Source organism: Gavialis gangeticus, unplaced genomic scaffold (assembly GCF_001723915.1).
Source record: "Gavialis gangeticus isolate Ggan-Ray unplaced genomic scaffold, GavGan_comp1, whole genome shotgun sequence".
Lineage (NCBI taxonomy): Eukaryota > Metazoa > Chordata > Crocodylia > Gavialidae > Gavialis > Gavialis gangeticus.
Window position 1 is genome coordinate 1,251,346 of NW_017729015.1, and position 15,461 is coordinate 1,266,806.

Consider the following 15,461-nt stretch of genomic DNA (forward strand, 5'->3'; position numbering starts at 1 on the left):
GCAGTAGAAGCAAGGAGGTGGGAGCAGTGTCTGAACCTGATGTCCTTGCACCTGCACCCCCTCCCCTCAGTCCAGAAGTGGGCACCAGCAGTGGAATCACTGTCTCCTCCACCCAAATGTCATCTCTCAGTGTGAGCCTCCCACTGCCAGAGGAGGAGCTGGAGCTGGAACCAGGGATGCTGAGCGCGCTGGCTCAAGCAGTTCTGGGAACTGAGGGGGAATCAGAGTTTGTGCTCCACACCTCTCAAATTTCCCCTACACCCAGGTCTCCTCCAGAAAGCAACACCTCAAAAGAGGCTGAGATTGTGGAGGCAAGTGGCTCAGCTGAGGCGAGGCAGCTCCTCCTGCTGCTGAGCCTCAGCCTGCTGAGGAGTGGGCTAGGACAGGATCCTCAGCCTCAACATAGAAGTGGGGGAGTAGTGTAACGTGGGAGCATTTTGAGCTGGCAGATGATCCCAGGTTTGCCATTTGCCAGCACTGCCAAAGGCACATGAGCCGTGGCAAGCACGTGAGATACTTTTCCACCACGGCAATGCTGATGCATCTGAGGAGGCGTCACCCCCTTGCCCTTCTTCCTGCTCAGCCTGGCACCAGTGCGAGTGTGCTGAAAGGGAAGTCCCCTGCTCGCCAAAGCCCCTTGCCCTCCAAAGCAGAGGCAGGCCACACTGCACCAGTGGGGGAAAGGTGGACAGAAAGGGGGACGCGTTCCCAAAGCGAGTGAGGTCATCCAGAGCATCCAGAGTATAGGGGAGATGCTTGCTCTGGATAGCCAGCCCTTCTCCCTAGTTGAGCGGCCAGGGTTCAGGCAGTTCGTAGCACTTCTGGCCCCATTTAATGAAGTGCCTGCACACACCACCTTTAGCAGGATGGTGGTGCCCTCCCTGTACGAGGCATTCAGGGAGTACTTGAGGGATGAGCTGTGCAAGGCAGGGCCACAGGTAGCCTTGCACTTCACCTCCAACGTCATCCCTACCTCTCCCTCACAGTGCACTGGTATGATCAGTCAGGCCATCAGTGGGCTTTACTTCAAGCCGAGGTGCTGGATGAGTCCCACGTGGAAAGAGAGATATTGGGGGCCATGAACTGCATGGTGCAGGGGTGGCTCATTGGGCAGGCCAAGCTCACCCATGGGTTCATGGTCACTGACAGCAGGGCCAATATGGTGAAGGCTGTCCATGATGCCAATTTTGTTGGCATTCACTGTGTGGCGCACAGGCTGCACGTCATAGTGAGGGTGCCTTGGAGGGGGAGAGGGCTGCTGGTGGTGGCACTGCCACCACTACTGTTACAAGCTAGCTGATTTCGAAATGCAGGCGGGTGGCCAGCTACTTCCACCACTGCATCAAGGGGGGCAAGATGCTGTGAGAGAAACAGGCAGAGCTGAGCATCCCACAGCAGAAAATCATGCAGGATGTGGAGATTCAGTAGAACTCCATATATCAGCTGCTCAAAAGGCTGGTGGAGCAACAGAAGGCCATCCATGAGATGGCCTTGCTTGGGGAGATCAGTGTTCACCCCACTATGGCTTAACATATACATGTGACATGAGTTTTGCTTTCAATAATTTAGGGTGCAGTTCCCCCCAAACCCCTGCACTGATCTTCTTGAAGCTTGGTAGGCTTTGTGGACTTGGCAGGGGCTATCATTCCTGCAGTTTTCACCCCCCTGTGGTGTAACACATAGACGTGACATGAGTTTCACTTTCAAGACAACATTTAGCCCTGGAAAATTCTACCTCTCACTTCTATCCCTGCCCAGCTCTGGTAACAGCACTCCTAATTCAGGTGGGCTAACATGAGTAAGACTGAAGGAGGAGGTATTATCAGGATGGACTTGAATACAGAGCAGTAGCTTTATTGGACAGTGGATGAAAAGGGATAGAATGGTTTGGTTATGCAGTAATTTAGGAAAATTAATTGGGCTGTCATTTTTTGATAGACCAAGACAGAGGGATGTGAGAGTTGAGGATTCCAGAAGCAGTGAATAGGATAGTGAATACTCAGACTACTGAGAGAGTTTAGCTGAAATATGGTTCCACGTGGAAATAATTACCAGAGCTGCATTTAATCTGAATCTGCTTTAATCTGCCTCTATGTCTGTCTGGTGTCTCTACCTTAATGTCTCCTGTACATTTGTAACGTAGCAATCAATATAGTGTCTAGCAACCATGAACAACGTGTGCCCCTGGAGGCTGAGGGGGCACAGCAACTGCCAACAGGTGGCAGCAGCGGTGGCAGTGGCAAGGGCATGATGGCAACAAGCGGGTACTGTCCACAGTCGGCTGTGGTAACAGTGGCGGCAAGGCCAGGCCGAGCGGGGACCACCTGCAGGTGGCCGCAGCGGTCTCAGCACTGCGGGGTAGTGGGTGGCAAGTGTCAGGTGGTGAACGGGGACCACCCACAGCTGCCATCTGCGCTGTTAACGGTAGCAAGTGGTGAGTGGGGACCGCCTGCGGCCACTGGCAACCACATCAGTGGCAAGGGGCAGGGGCGGTGACCACCCACAGAAGCTGGTGGCAACAGCCAATCTCAGCACCCAAGAGCTTCCAGCAGCAACAAACTGTGGAGCACTAAGCTCTGAAATGTACTGCTGTGTACTAATGGTACATATAGATGCTCCCTCTTAGGATTTTGTGATATTAAAAAAGATATCAAGCATCATCTTGTCCCACCCCCTGCACAAATTCAGGAATGTTATGCCTAAATCATTCCTGTCAAATGCTTGCCCAGCCTCTTCTTGAAAACCTCCAACAAGGGCCATTTGATAACTTCCCTGGGCAGTGTCTTATGGTTGTAATAATAATGAAGATTTTCCTGATATATAACCTAAATCTACTTTGCTGCAATTCAAAACCATCGCTATCATTCTCCCTCTGCAGCAAGGGAGAATGATTGGTTGCCCTCTTCTTTATGGCAGTCTTTCAAATATTTGAAAACTGCAATAATGTATCTTTCCCCCTTCCCCTCCCTCTCCCTCTCCCCCTGCTTAATCTCCTTTTGTCCAAACTAAACATACCTGGTGCTCTTGACATTTCCTCATACAGCTGGCCTTCCAACTCCTTTATCATTTTTGCTGCCTGCCTCAGGACCCTCTTCAGCTTGTCCACATCCTTCCATAGTACTCGCATATTATAGTCACACCTATGGACTGGAATGCAGTGGAATCCCAAACCTGCTCAGAATCCAGCTGGATTTTTATCTTGTCTCTGCCAGTGGCCCATGCCAGATGACTCAGGGGCGGGTAAAGGATAGCAAGGCTTGGTAGACATTATGAGATCATCTGCCTCAAGGATGTTGAGCTCCTAACCTTCATTATTAAAACTCACTTTTGGTGGCCATACATTGACCTGTGCAGCATAAGCCATGTGTACATTGTTACCAGGTTTGCCTTTTTCAAAAGGCCCAGGCCAAAGCTGGAGGTATGTAGAAGAAGGCCTCAAAAGCCTGTGTCTGAGTGATCATAGCATGAACTTTTGCAGATGTAGCAACTAGCTTGGTCAGCAAAGCAAAGAAACCATGCATATGTTTAATTAAACACAATCAAACAGAGCACAATGCCTAAAAGGAGACATCATAAAGAAGGACCATACATAAAACAATCACTATATTTTATATCATAGCTTCATACTAAAATAATTCTAAGTAGAACTTGATGCAACCAAATATATTGAATGTTATTTTTCTATAATAGATGTATTTTTGTCAGAATGCTTAGATGCGTTGTAAAAACAAAGCAGAATTGTCAGACCATAAACTAAGGTGGAGAAGCAATAGGGAAAAGAGATAAGGAAGCATCCCTTTTGTTCCTTTTGCTTTCTCAAGAATGTGAATTCCAACTAATTGATAGCTTATGGGCATGCAAGGAATCTGGTTTAATTTAAAAAATTTTTAAAAACCCCAAAAATCAATCAGGGATCATTTATTAGAATATTAAAACCAGGCATCTATCAATATTGGGCATAGGCTGGAGGGAAATATGGACTTCTTCATGTAGACTTCTCTGGAGCACATGAAAGAGATTTTTTCACCTCCTCACAGAAAGGGTAGCCCAGCAACACTGCCAGGTCTAGGTAGTGGACAAAGGTGCCGACAGCCAGGGCCCTGTGTAGCAGCCACCACTGGAAGTTCTCATTTCTCTAGGTGCTGGGTAGCTTGTAGGGTGCACCAGGCTGGGTGGGCTTGCTCTGGTGTTGCTGTCGCTAGATGCCACCTCCAAATCATGTTGGGGTGAGCAGCAAGGACATAGACATGATACACTTTGACTATCCATGTACCTTCCCAGGCAGGATCCCTAAGCATTAGGGCTGTGCAAAATTTTGCCAGCTGTTTCGTTTTGACACTGTTTTGACTCATTCTGAGCTTGCAACAGTGAACTGAAAATGAAATGAAGGGCTTAGAAACAGCCTTGAAACAAAACAAGGGCAGTCCCAATGTTTCAAAAGTTTTGAAACATTTAGAGTTTCGAAGCAGCCTGGCTGAGTTCCTCCCCTCAGCACTAGGATTGGTCTGGGGAAGGGAACTCAGCCCACCTGAGCTGAGTTCCCCTCCCCAGTGCTGCGATTGATTGGGCTGTGGAAGTAAACTGAACCTAATCGCTCAGTTCCCCTCCTCAGCACTGTGATTGATCAGGCTGGGGAAGGGAACTCAGCCCAGCTAAGCTGAATTTCCCTCCCCAGTGCTAGGATCAGGCTGTGGAAGGGAACTCAACCCAGCTGGGCTGAGTTCCCTTTCCCAGCCAGATTGTAGCTCTGGGAAGGGAAACTCAGCTCCGCTGGGCTGAGTTCTTTTCCCCAGCCCAATCAATCACAGCGCTGGGGAGGGGAACTGAGCGATCAGGCTCAGCTCCCTTCCCCAGCTTGATCAGGCTGGAGAAGGGAACTGAGCCCAATTGCACAGCCCCCACAGCCCTCCCAGGGTTGTGGCCCCCAATCTGCCTGCTGGATGAGAGAAGCCAGGTGCTTCTGCCTGGGACTAACAGCGTGCTACCACTGGTTCCAGGAGGCAGCACCCAGCTTCCCTCCCTCACCTGGCAGGCAGATCGGGGCCCACAACCCTGGAAGAACTGGCATAGCCCCTGTAGCCATCCTGGGGTTGCAGACCCCCAATCTGCCTGTCGGATGAGATGAGGGAGGCTGTTTTGAGCTTCCACATTATAGTTTGTGGGTGAAACCTTGAAACAGCCTCAAAATAGCATCACTGTTTTGATATAACAAAACGGAATAGCAGTTTTGAATCAAAATGAAATTCAAAATGAAATGCTGTTCTGTCAAAACATCAAAATGCAAGTTGAAACGGAATGGTACCATTTCACATGGCCCTACTAAGCATATCTACCACTGTTTTCATTGGGTTTGGGTAGGGACAGAATGATACTGGGCCTACCTCTCTCATCATTGTTCATGTCCAGAGAGATAGGAGAGAGAAGGGAAGAGACAAAGCCCATTTATCATTTGGCATTGTTTCAGTTGGATTTATGCTCTTCAGGGCTTCGTATCTATCTCATTTGAAGTTCTGCAACATCTGTTTTTTCTTTTCCTTGAAGAGTTTGGTCATAAGCCAGACTTGGCTGGGCTCTGGATAGTCTCCAAGTCCTCTCACCACTTCATCTACTGGGTTATGCCATTCATTTGCAAATGAATCAACCAGAGAGTAATTTTAGACCCTTTCTTCACACTACGGAACTGCATGTCTATGCACATTCTTCTACCAGACTTTGCCCTGCTTATAGCAGCAAGGAACAGAAAATGACTGAGATCTGTGGTACACAAGTGAAATACTGAAAGGGTGAAATAGTTTTACAATTGAAAACAGGGTCTCTGAAAGATCGCTTCTCTAGTTTCTTTAGCTGTAGTTTTAGGCAGAACATGTTACCTGAGAAAGGTAGTTTCGAACTAAACCAGGACCTAAATATTTAGCTCCTGCATGTCACTTTTCAACCTGTAGATCTCAAAACATTTTACAAAGAAATATTCATTGAGGCCTGCAGCAGGGCAGTGATTGCCCCAAGCCACACAATAGACCAGTGAGAGAACTTGGAATAGAAACGAGTTGTCCTGAGCCAGGATATAAGCCTGTTTCTTCACTGACTGCCACAGATTCCAGGTAACCTAGTGCAAGTAAATTCATCTACCTAAACTTCAGTTCCCTACCTTCAAATATATGGATAATATCTCTCTTCCCCCTCCCCCACCCAAGTCTGTCTTTCTGTGTTTGTGAGCTACTACAGCAGGAACTGTCATATTAAGCTTATTTTTAACTTGCCCCACCTGTCCACACCAAACATTCTGCAATATGTAAGCCCAAAAGGATGAGTAAGGACTGGCTGTATTCAGAAGAATGAATTTATGCCTTTGCTACTTCACATCACTCATAAGTTTAAAACAAGTTAAACACCTTCAGAAGTTTTGCAGGTTAATTTTTTTTGCAGTTTTAATACTACAGGAAGAGGTAAGTTAAAATACATGATCTTTAGCTAAATAGTTTGGGAACAAAATGCATTATAAAAATTAGCTTTGCAACATTTTTAGCTCTGACTGCTCTGTAGTCTACCGTGTATCTTAGTATAAAACCCAATTGTTATTCACCTAAGCACATCCATTGTTAAATGCAGAGCTCACACTTTTTCTTGGCTAGCTAGCTTCCTGCTGTTTCATGATTCATTATTTGTAAAGGACCCCATGGTTCTATAGGTAAATCTGATTCTCAGCTACACAAAAATCTTCAAAACTATGTTTTGGCTGAGCTCCACCTGCTGTTATTATCTGTGTTGCCTATTTGGGAAATTGCCATTTGGGTGCAAGCAATAGCTGTTTATTTTTAAAAATCGTTTCATTTGATAAACTAAGGACATTTTTTTGTTGTTGGAAATTTCCAAAAGCTTTTCTTTTGTGACTGTGAAGCATGGTCAGAATCGTATGGACTGTGGGGGTTTTTGCCTTCCTCTGTAGTGGGCATCATGGCCTCGTGGGCATGTTCAGATGCATGTGGACGTTTGGTTCCCCAGGGACAAGAAGCAGCAGTGCACCTTGCATTGCCACTACTTGTCCCTGGGGAACACCCATGCCACATGTGTTTTGGTGTGTGGCAAGTTGGGGTAAGGGAGACCGCCTTACCAGCAGCCTTACCTGGGATCCTGGGGGCCTCCTGGGGCTGCAGCTGTTGCGATTCTGCCACACGGAGCCTGGCTGGCAGTGGAGCATGGCTCTGGGTGACCTGTCTCCACTTTTCAACAGTGCATGCTGCCCGATCATGTGTTGCACCAGTTATCCAGGGATCAAAAAAACCCATGGGGAAAAAAACCCGGCACAGTGCACGCTTGGGCAGCATGCCCTTGCAGAGTGGAGAACACCAGCCTGTGCAGTATGTTGCACTGGAAACATTTTTACTGTGTTCTTACGTAGAGTTTAGATAATGGTTGTATGAAATGGTCTGGATAGGACTGATCCTGCCTCAGGCAGGGTGCTGGAGTAGATGACCTCTGGAGGTCCCTTCCAGTCTTATTTCTCTATGATTATGACTAACATTTATGATGAATCATCACATTCTGGTGGGGAAAAATGTTTTGATGGAATTTTTTCCAATTACTTCTAGGAATAATGAAGAAGGCGGTTACAGCCTGGCAGCAAACCCCTAACACACTGCCAGTAGCCAGTCTGCTGTAGTTGGGCTCGTGTGACTTTTCAGCCTGTGGAGTCAGGGCAAATTTTAGGCACTGTCCCTACTTCTATCCTCTAGCACACACTCCCAGCATACCTGCTTCGTATCTCCACAGTCCTTGGGATGTCAAGCACTCTGGATTATAGTTTAATTCTTTGGGGAAGCACATGGGAATTAAGCAAAGCTTGTACTCTTTGCTTTAGAAACTTCTTAAACATATATTTTCCTCATAGACAACACCACACTTTACTCATAGCTAGCACGTATTGAGACAAAACATAAAACTCCTCCACACAATCGCCTTTGGTATGTCTGATTTTTTTTCAGGTCTTAAAGAAATTCAGGTCCTTCTAGCCTGCTCTCTTCATGTGATAGGGAAGGCTATAGACTGGCCAACCCTGTTTACAAGTTTGGCTCATTCAAGCAGTCAGTAGCATTTTTTGTTCTTTGTTCATGGGACTTTCCTTGCTCCTCGCTATGTGGAGTTGCTGGAAAAAAGTTGTTAAAAGTCAGTAGTTTTACCTGTAGCAACCCCATTATTCTATCAGGACAGAAAATCTCTGATGACCTTGTTTCAGCTATTTTCCCCAAAATTGCTTTTTTTTCTACTGTAAAATAGAAGCTCTAATTCAGGGGTCTGCAACCCCCAGCACGCGTGCCAGAGCATGGTATGTGAAGGCATTTTGCCTGGCACGTTGCACCACAGGGCGAACGGTGAGGGAACCGTGAGGGGCCCAGTTCTTGTTGTGGCAGCACAGCCTCTTCCATGCTGCCTACCCTGAGGTGGGTGTGCACCCACCACCAGCAACGAGCTAGGCCAGGGCTCCACAGACCCCAGTGCAGCTGCTCATAGCTTCTTCATTGCCTGCTGCAAGCAGCCCAGGCTCTGTGGTGGGCAGCAAGGACCTGTCCAGTGTCCGGGCCAGCTGTGACAGGCAGCCAGGAGGCTGCAAGCAGGTGCACCAGGGTCCATGGAGCCCCAGCCTGGCTTGTTTCTGGCAGCAGGCACCTCAGGGCTGGTGCTGTGCTGCCACTGCAAAGGTCAGACTGCTTGCAGCTCCCTTGCTGTTCGCTCCACCACACCAACATCCTACAAGTCGATACTGTGGGTGTTTTTGGCACTCTTCCTAAAAATGTTGCTGACCCCTGCCCTAATCTACACTTAAAATTACAACATAAATGTTACCCATCAGCAAAGAGAAATTCATAACTAAGCACAGACATATGCTGAACACATGGATATTAGGCTGAGAGTCCAGGTGTTTCCATTGGTTTCCATTATCTGGCCTGGCAGGTCCCCTGTATCTTCTAAATGGGACCACAACAGAGAAGAGGAATGTACAAACACCCCCTTCACCTGTGGCAAGTCTCCTTTTTTTGCTTCCTTCCAATCTGTGCTCAAACTCCACCTTTATCCCCTTAATTCCTACTAATACCCTCAACTCTAGATCTACTTCTCTCTCTCAACCTCACTTCATTCTTAATGAATAATTGTCCAGAAATTGTCTGCTTTGCAACTACTTAGGATCTCTCACAGAAGCATTGTCAGTTTTAACCAAGTTGGCCATCATATACTGTGTTTGTATGAATGTAGGACATTTAAATTAAACAGGTTCTGTGCAGTAGCTTGTCAGTATTTGTCTTGAATTGTCACGTCTGATGTTACAGTCTTAGAATGTGGCATCATGGCAAGGTGCTGTAGAGATGATTGTGAGAGACACGGCATCTTAAAGCCACTGACAGAATCCCTGTAAAGACATGATGGGATCTGATCCCCAGTCCCAACAACTGCCTCCTGCCATGCCACACGTGCATGGGAAGACTTGTGACTTTGAGTCACACTATCGCACCATACTTGCCAGTGCAGGAGGATCTTGGGATCATGATCAAGCACTTCCTCTTCACTGACAAGTTGAAATCCAGCCAGGAGACTGCACTGGGTTCGGGAACCAGGCTTATGTGATCCCCACCAGGCTGACAATTAGTTAATTGTTGGTGCAACAGAGACTGCACCAGGGCTCATTCCAGACCCATTTCTCCCCTGACCTAGCTGGCCAGAGTTGCTCCTCTGTACAGGGTTTAGAGCCCCGAGCAGGTAAAACCAAAGGCTTCCACCCTGTTGGGAGCCTCTGCTTCCCCACAGTGGGTAGCCCAGCACAGGTTTAAAGTCCCAGTGCAGGGGAGCATAAGCTACTGGTGGGAGGGAGAAGTTTTCCTCTGCTGATTTTTAAACCCCATGCCAAGCAACTCTGGCTGGGCAGCCTGGTGTGGGGAAGCCTCTGGTCTCCCCACACCAGGGGCTCTGCTCCCTGTATCACACTGCCCAATCAGAGCTGCTTGGCATAGCATTTAAAGCCCCAGTGGGGGGGAGCTTTTGTTTCCTAGTGCTGGACAACCCAGCCGGGGTTGCTTAGCACAGGGTTTTAAAGTCCCCAGTGGGGAAAGCTCTTTGGTTTCTGCCCTTCCTGGCCTATGGCTAGGCCAGAAATCAGCTGATTGTCAGCTACTGGCCATATGTTAAACTTAAGGCACCATAGAAACAAGCTATAAAAATGCTCTGCATTATATGTAGAGCACCTTTCCCATTTATGCTGCAATGAATACTTTAATTGTGACACAAATATAATGTGTAGAACAAGCCTCAGAGACGGAGATCATGTTTACCTGCAGGCATCCCTAGAAGTAAAAAGGATGCATGTTCTCCCCTCAAAAATATATTTAACCTAGATGTCAAAAGATGGAAAGACCCTTTCAGAGAGGCAGGTTTAATCCTGTGTATTACTAATTTCCTATCCCCCCGGTGATGGGTGGCAAACAAGGGATCAATTAAGTTCACCTTCCAGGTCGCCCAGGAGCTCCCAGTCAAAGGCTTGTTCTAGGGGCTGTACACATGCACTTTTAAGGAAGATGATAATACGGTGTCTTTAAAAATCTTGGCAGGGAGCTCCTGCCATGTGTAAGAGGGATGAAAAAAGCACCAGTAGCTCTGTCTCTCAGGTCGTTCTGTGGATGTACTTACGTGGCATCCAAGTGCTGATGATGGCAAAATGTTCTAAACAGAATGAATCTGAGCTGCAGCTGGTGTTGGGGGCTTTAAAGCAGCCACACATTAAAACAATAAACACACTGTAAAGAATAGACCAGGTTGTTTCACACAGTCTTTCAAGAAAAACAGACTCATCTACCCCCTTACCAGTGAAAACAATCCTTGCAATATCAGGACACTGGCCCCCATTGTCCCCCTACTTTACCTACAGCAAGTTAGGGTACCATGCTTTGTGGTTGTATAACAGGGTTGCCTGTGTGGTTTTAGCAGTAGGTTAGACAAGGAGTTGCTTGGGATGGTTTGGATAAGGATGATCCTAAGTCAGGCAGGGGATTGGACTAGATGGCCTCCCAAGGTCTCTTCCAGCCCTATTTTCTGTGATTCCTCAGTGTCTGTTGCCTTGGAGAGTGCATACTGGGCACTGAGATCCAACAGGGATGAGGGCCTAATTTTAGATACATAAACCAGCCTCTCCCCCTTGGAGATGGTCCTGTGCAACCTTTGATATTTGTTCCCAACTGCCTTAATTTTCAGCCTAATGTAGGCATGCTAGATCACTATATAAGACAGCCCATGCGTGCCCATGGGTGACAGACCAGCATACTAAGATTTCTTATCTCCAGAATGGAGAGAGTCAACATCCTTCCTTTATTGTAGCGAGATAATGATTTCATTTTTGTTTCACTTTCTTCTTCATCACCAACATTTCTTTTGTCCCTCTTGCACTTAAGACATGTTAATTTCTGCCTTTGTCTCAGTTGTAGTTGTTTTCTTTCATTGTCTTTGCCGACTAAAATGAAACCATCCTCAACAGGCACATATTAGAGAATTAACATCATAGTGGAATCTGGAATGAATGCAGCAGAAACAGCTGCACTGCTGAAGGGACCACCAGAGAAAATAAAAATATTATCCTAATTTTAAATGGCAGCAAGGATTTCAAAGTGCTTTGGAAACTATAGGCCAGATACTAACTGCAGCGATTCCAATGGTGTTTCTTCAGAATTAGACCTCAGTTTACAAACTGAAATCAATGGGACCCTGTAACAGGGGGTGCCTCTATGCAAACGGGGAGACTGCTCTGATGTCCTGTAATTACAACACATTGGAGCAGACTTAAAGAACATCAAGGTGTGGCAGGATGGGAGGGAAAAAGGAGGGTGAGAAGCAGGAGCTGTGCGGCCACCAGGGGATATCACCACCACCTCTAGAGCACTGGTCCTATTACAGACTCCCAGGTGCATAATATTAGGCATGTACTTTGCTGGAGGTAAGTCTTACAATTTTTGATCAGACTCTGGTCCTTGACTGGAGAAATGTAGAAATAACTTTATTCACTCCCTATTTGCAAGTAGTGCTGTAGTGGCACATGTAGCAATAGTATACAAAATTACATAAGAATACAAAATCCTGTCCAGCTCGAGCTCCAGGTGTTTTATGGAGTTAGTTGTTGGAATCTTTGCCCTTGTTTTAAAGGAAAAAGGGTTCTTTGATACCAGCATCTGGGAGCTTTACATCATGCCTAGAAAATACCCTAACATCCGGTCTGAAATGCAAAACTCTAAAACTCTTCATTCAGAGATTATATCTTTTATTAGACCAACTAAGAAATTGCAGAAAGTTATCTTTCTTTGCAAGCGTTAGGGCACATGCCCCTTTTTCAGGCTGAGGGAAAACTAAAGATAGTAAAAGTCCCTACAGGTTGTCTGTTCCTCTGGGTCCATGAGAGTTACTTTGTGTGACTTGCTCTTTGATGTACAGATAAGGCAGTATTTCTTCCTTGGTGGTGTCAGATGGCAGAAAGGCAGAGAGGTGTAGAAATCTTCCTTTGTTGTTTAGCAGTGAAGTTTATCATTCCAAAATTGACAAAAAATTGGCATCTGTCATGTTTCAGGGATGTATTTGGTAGCTGTGTTGGTCTGAGACAAAAAGAAATGCAAAACTCTAAAACTCTTGGTTCAGAGATGATACCTTTTATTAGACCAACTAAAAAAATCACAAAAAAAATCTTTCTTTGCAAGCTTTTGGACACACACACCCTTCTTCAGGCTGAATTTTTCCCAGAAGAAGCTGAAGGTGGATGTCTTTTCCTCGGGGTCCATGAGGGTCCATCAGGTCAGCACTTCAGTCACGATGCTCAGAATCCTGTTCCCTTTGAGGGACTGGACTGCCATCTCCTTCATTCCTTGAAACATGCTGAAGTTTTATTGGAACTTTAGCACTGACCAGCCTAAACTTGCTTAAAAATGTGCGATCTCATGCAGGGACATCACTGAAGAGAGGGACATGACCAAAGAAGAAATTAAGAAGACAATGATTCTAACCTAGAACTGCCTTATGAATTTCACTGCCTTCAAGGAGAGACTGACCATTTAGTTCTGCCTCTTGGTTGAGGAAACCGTGTTTAATGGAAAAAGTTATTACAGTAGAACCCAATTTTTTTGTATTTTGGGGATTCACACCCCAGTTAATTCCTAAAAGGTTGCTGAATTAAGGATGAGCCACTCAGCTGATTGCTGATTTGCTGCAGTTTTTATTTCAAAGGGCACTGCTTCTCCGTTCATCAGGGTTTCCTCACAGCTGACTGGAGAAGTGGTGTCATTTTAAATAAAAGTTGCAGGCAACATCTCATTGGTCTGATACATCTGTTTGCTGTGGCTGTATATACACTAGTTCACAAACTCTTATCTTTGTAGGGGGCAAAGGAACTTGACTGTGTGAAGAATCTGGGTTCTGCTGTACTTACTTCATTATAGTGTACTAGCCAACTGCCTGTCAAGAATGATGGGAGTGGGGGGCAGGTGGGGACAGAGCACCACCACCCACCACCCTGCACCACCGCTGCCTTCCAGGAGCTGGGGGAGAGGGGGGGGAAGCTTGCCCCTCCATCCCCCTCCACCAGCACCCCACGCTGCCACTGCCTCCAGTGCTGCTGGCCCTTTGGAGGCGGTGGAGCACCACCATGACAGCATGGATGGAGCGAGGGGGTAAGTCCAGCAGTGCTGGCCATGTCCCCCCAGTCCATCCCCTCCATCCTTGCTGTCATGGTGGTGCTCCTCACTCTGGTTGTTTCACTAACCAGTGAGCTCCAAGAGTGTTATGGACAGACAGAAAGACAGACTAAGCCCTTTATTATACAAGAATAATGGAAAATCATGACCACCATTTTGTTGTAGAACCTGTAGTTTCTTTCTGCTCCCCACAATTTCCATTGTTCTTCTGTCATAATTTTTTACAGGGATGACACTCAATTGGTGAGGGAGAAATGGAGTCTTCACCCCAGAAGAGACAAACTAAATGCTCTAAAAGGCTGTTGCCATCTCTACCAGGTATGATTATGAGCTACTTTACACTTTGCATTTGTTTACTGATGGCTACACTGTAGAAGCATTTACTTTCCCAAGCCAAATTTCAGTTCTTATAATCAGTTCTCTGAAAAGTTAACATTTCAAATTTCTATTTGGGAACACACTGAAAAAAATGAAAGTATTCTGTGAAATGAAATGTTTGAAAAAAAGAATGTTTAGGGTTAATTTTTTTTCATTCAACTTTTAAAAAGCATAATGTAAAATATAAAATTATTCTCAAAATGAAAATTTGTTCAGAAACAAAACAATTGAAATAGCCTTTTCTGATGTTATTAAAGTGTTTAATTAATTTTCCTTTGATATTTGGTGACTTAGCACATTCATGAGGCAAGTTTTGATTTCAAGGAAACAGCATTTCCTAACAGAAAAATATTCTTTTGAAAAATTTCAACCGGCTCTGGTGTTGACATCAAATTAGAGATCTCTGGTGTTATTATGAAGCAATTATTAGTTATTTCTTCATTAGAACCTTCATCTCTTTCAGTCTCTGTTGTGGATCTGGGAAATAGAGATTAAAATATGTAATAATTAGCATAGTAGAGTGTAAAAGAGTAAACAGTGATGCAGCAAAAAGAGCCGGAGAACGCCGCTTCTGAAGCTATTCCCATATTAGGATAGAAGCTCCAGGAAAAAAAAAAAGAAAGTGGAGAAGGGAGTGTCAGAAAGGGAGAAGAAAGAAAGAGCGTCTGAAGGAGAAAGTGAGGGAGAAAGAAGATCTCCAGGAGATAAGACACTTACCTCAGGATTTTTCTCACCGCTGAGACAGCGGAGCTCTGAGAAAGAGGAGTGGATCCCTGAAGAGGCACTGGAGACGCGGCTGGAGCCCTGCTGAAAAGTAAACAAACAAACAAAAAAAGGAGAAGAGTGAATTGACTCACTCCCACAAGCTTAGTGAAAACAACTGAGTGCTGACCACAAGGATTCAAGGCTTCAGGCATGCACCAGATGAAAGGTACACACTCAGGATAGCAAAAATAAAGAGAGAGAAATAACAAGACTTGAAGAGAAAAGCATGCTCTAAAAACAAAAAAAAAGGAAGTAAACGGACAAACCAGAGTTAAAGGGACTTTGTTTATTAACACCAAGTTCAGTCCAACCAAACTGATAAAGGTTAAATAAGAACACTATGTAGATAGAATTACAAAGTTGATATAATTGTTAAAAAAAAGGACCACTTTTGTTTAAAGATAACGGAAGTTTGTATAGTGTTATAAAGAATAAAGATAAAGACAAGTGTTAATCTGCATCTGATTGTGAATATATATATCGGTGAGTGTGTGGGAATAATCGAGAGTTTTCCTGTATAATACTGGGATTCCTAATAGGGACACCCAAAGTGCAAAATAAAACAACAAATATATATATAACAACCCTCCTGATGAGTGACATCAT

General features: G+C 45.5%; 1 long non-coding RNA gene across 1 annotated transcript in view; it reads right to left on the minus strand.

Moving 5' to 3' along the window:
• Positions 1 to 12,329: 12,329 nt before the first annotated feature.
• The window catches only part of LOC109293966, a 22,738-nt gene continuing 19,606 nt past the window's right edge, over positions 12,330 to 15,461 (minus strand). Inside the window, exon 4 of the long non-coding RNA XR_002096433.1 lies at positions 12,330 to 12,620. This is a non-coding gene — a long non-coding RNA (uncharacterized LOC109293966). The remainder of the gene's footprint in view (positions 12,621 to 15,461) is intronic.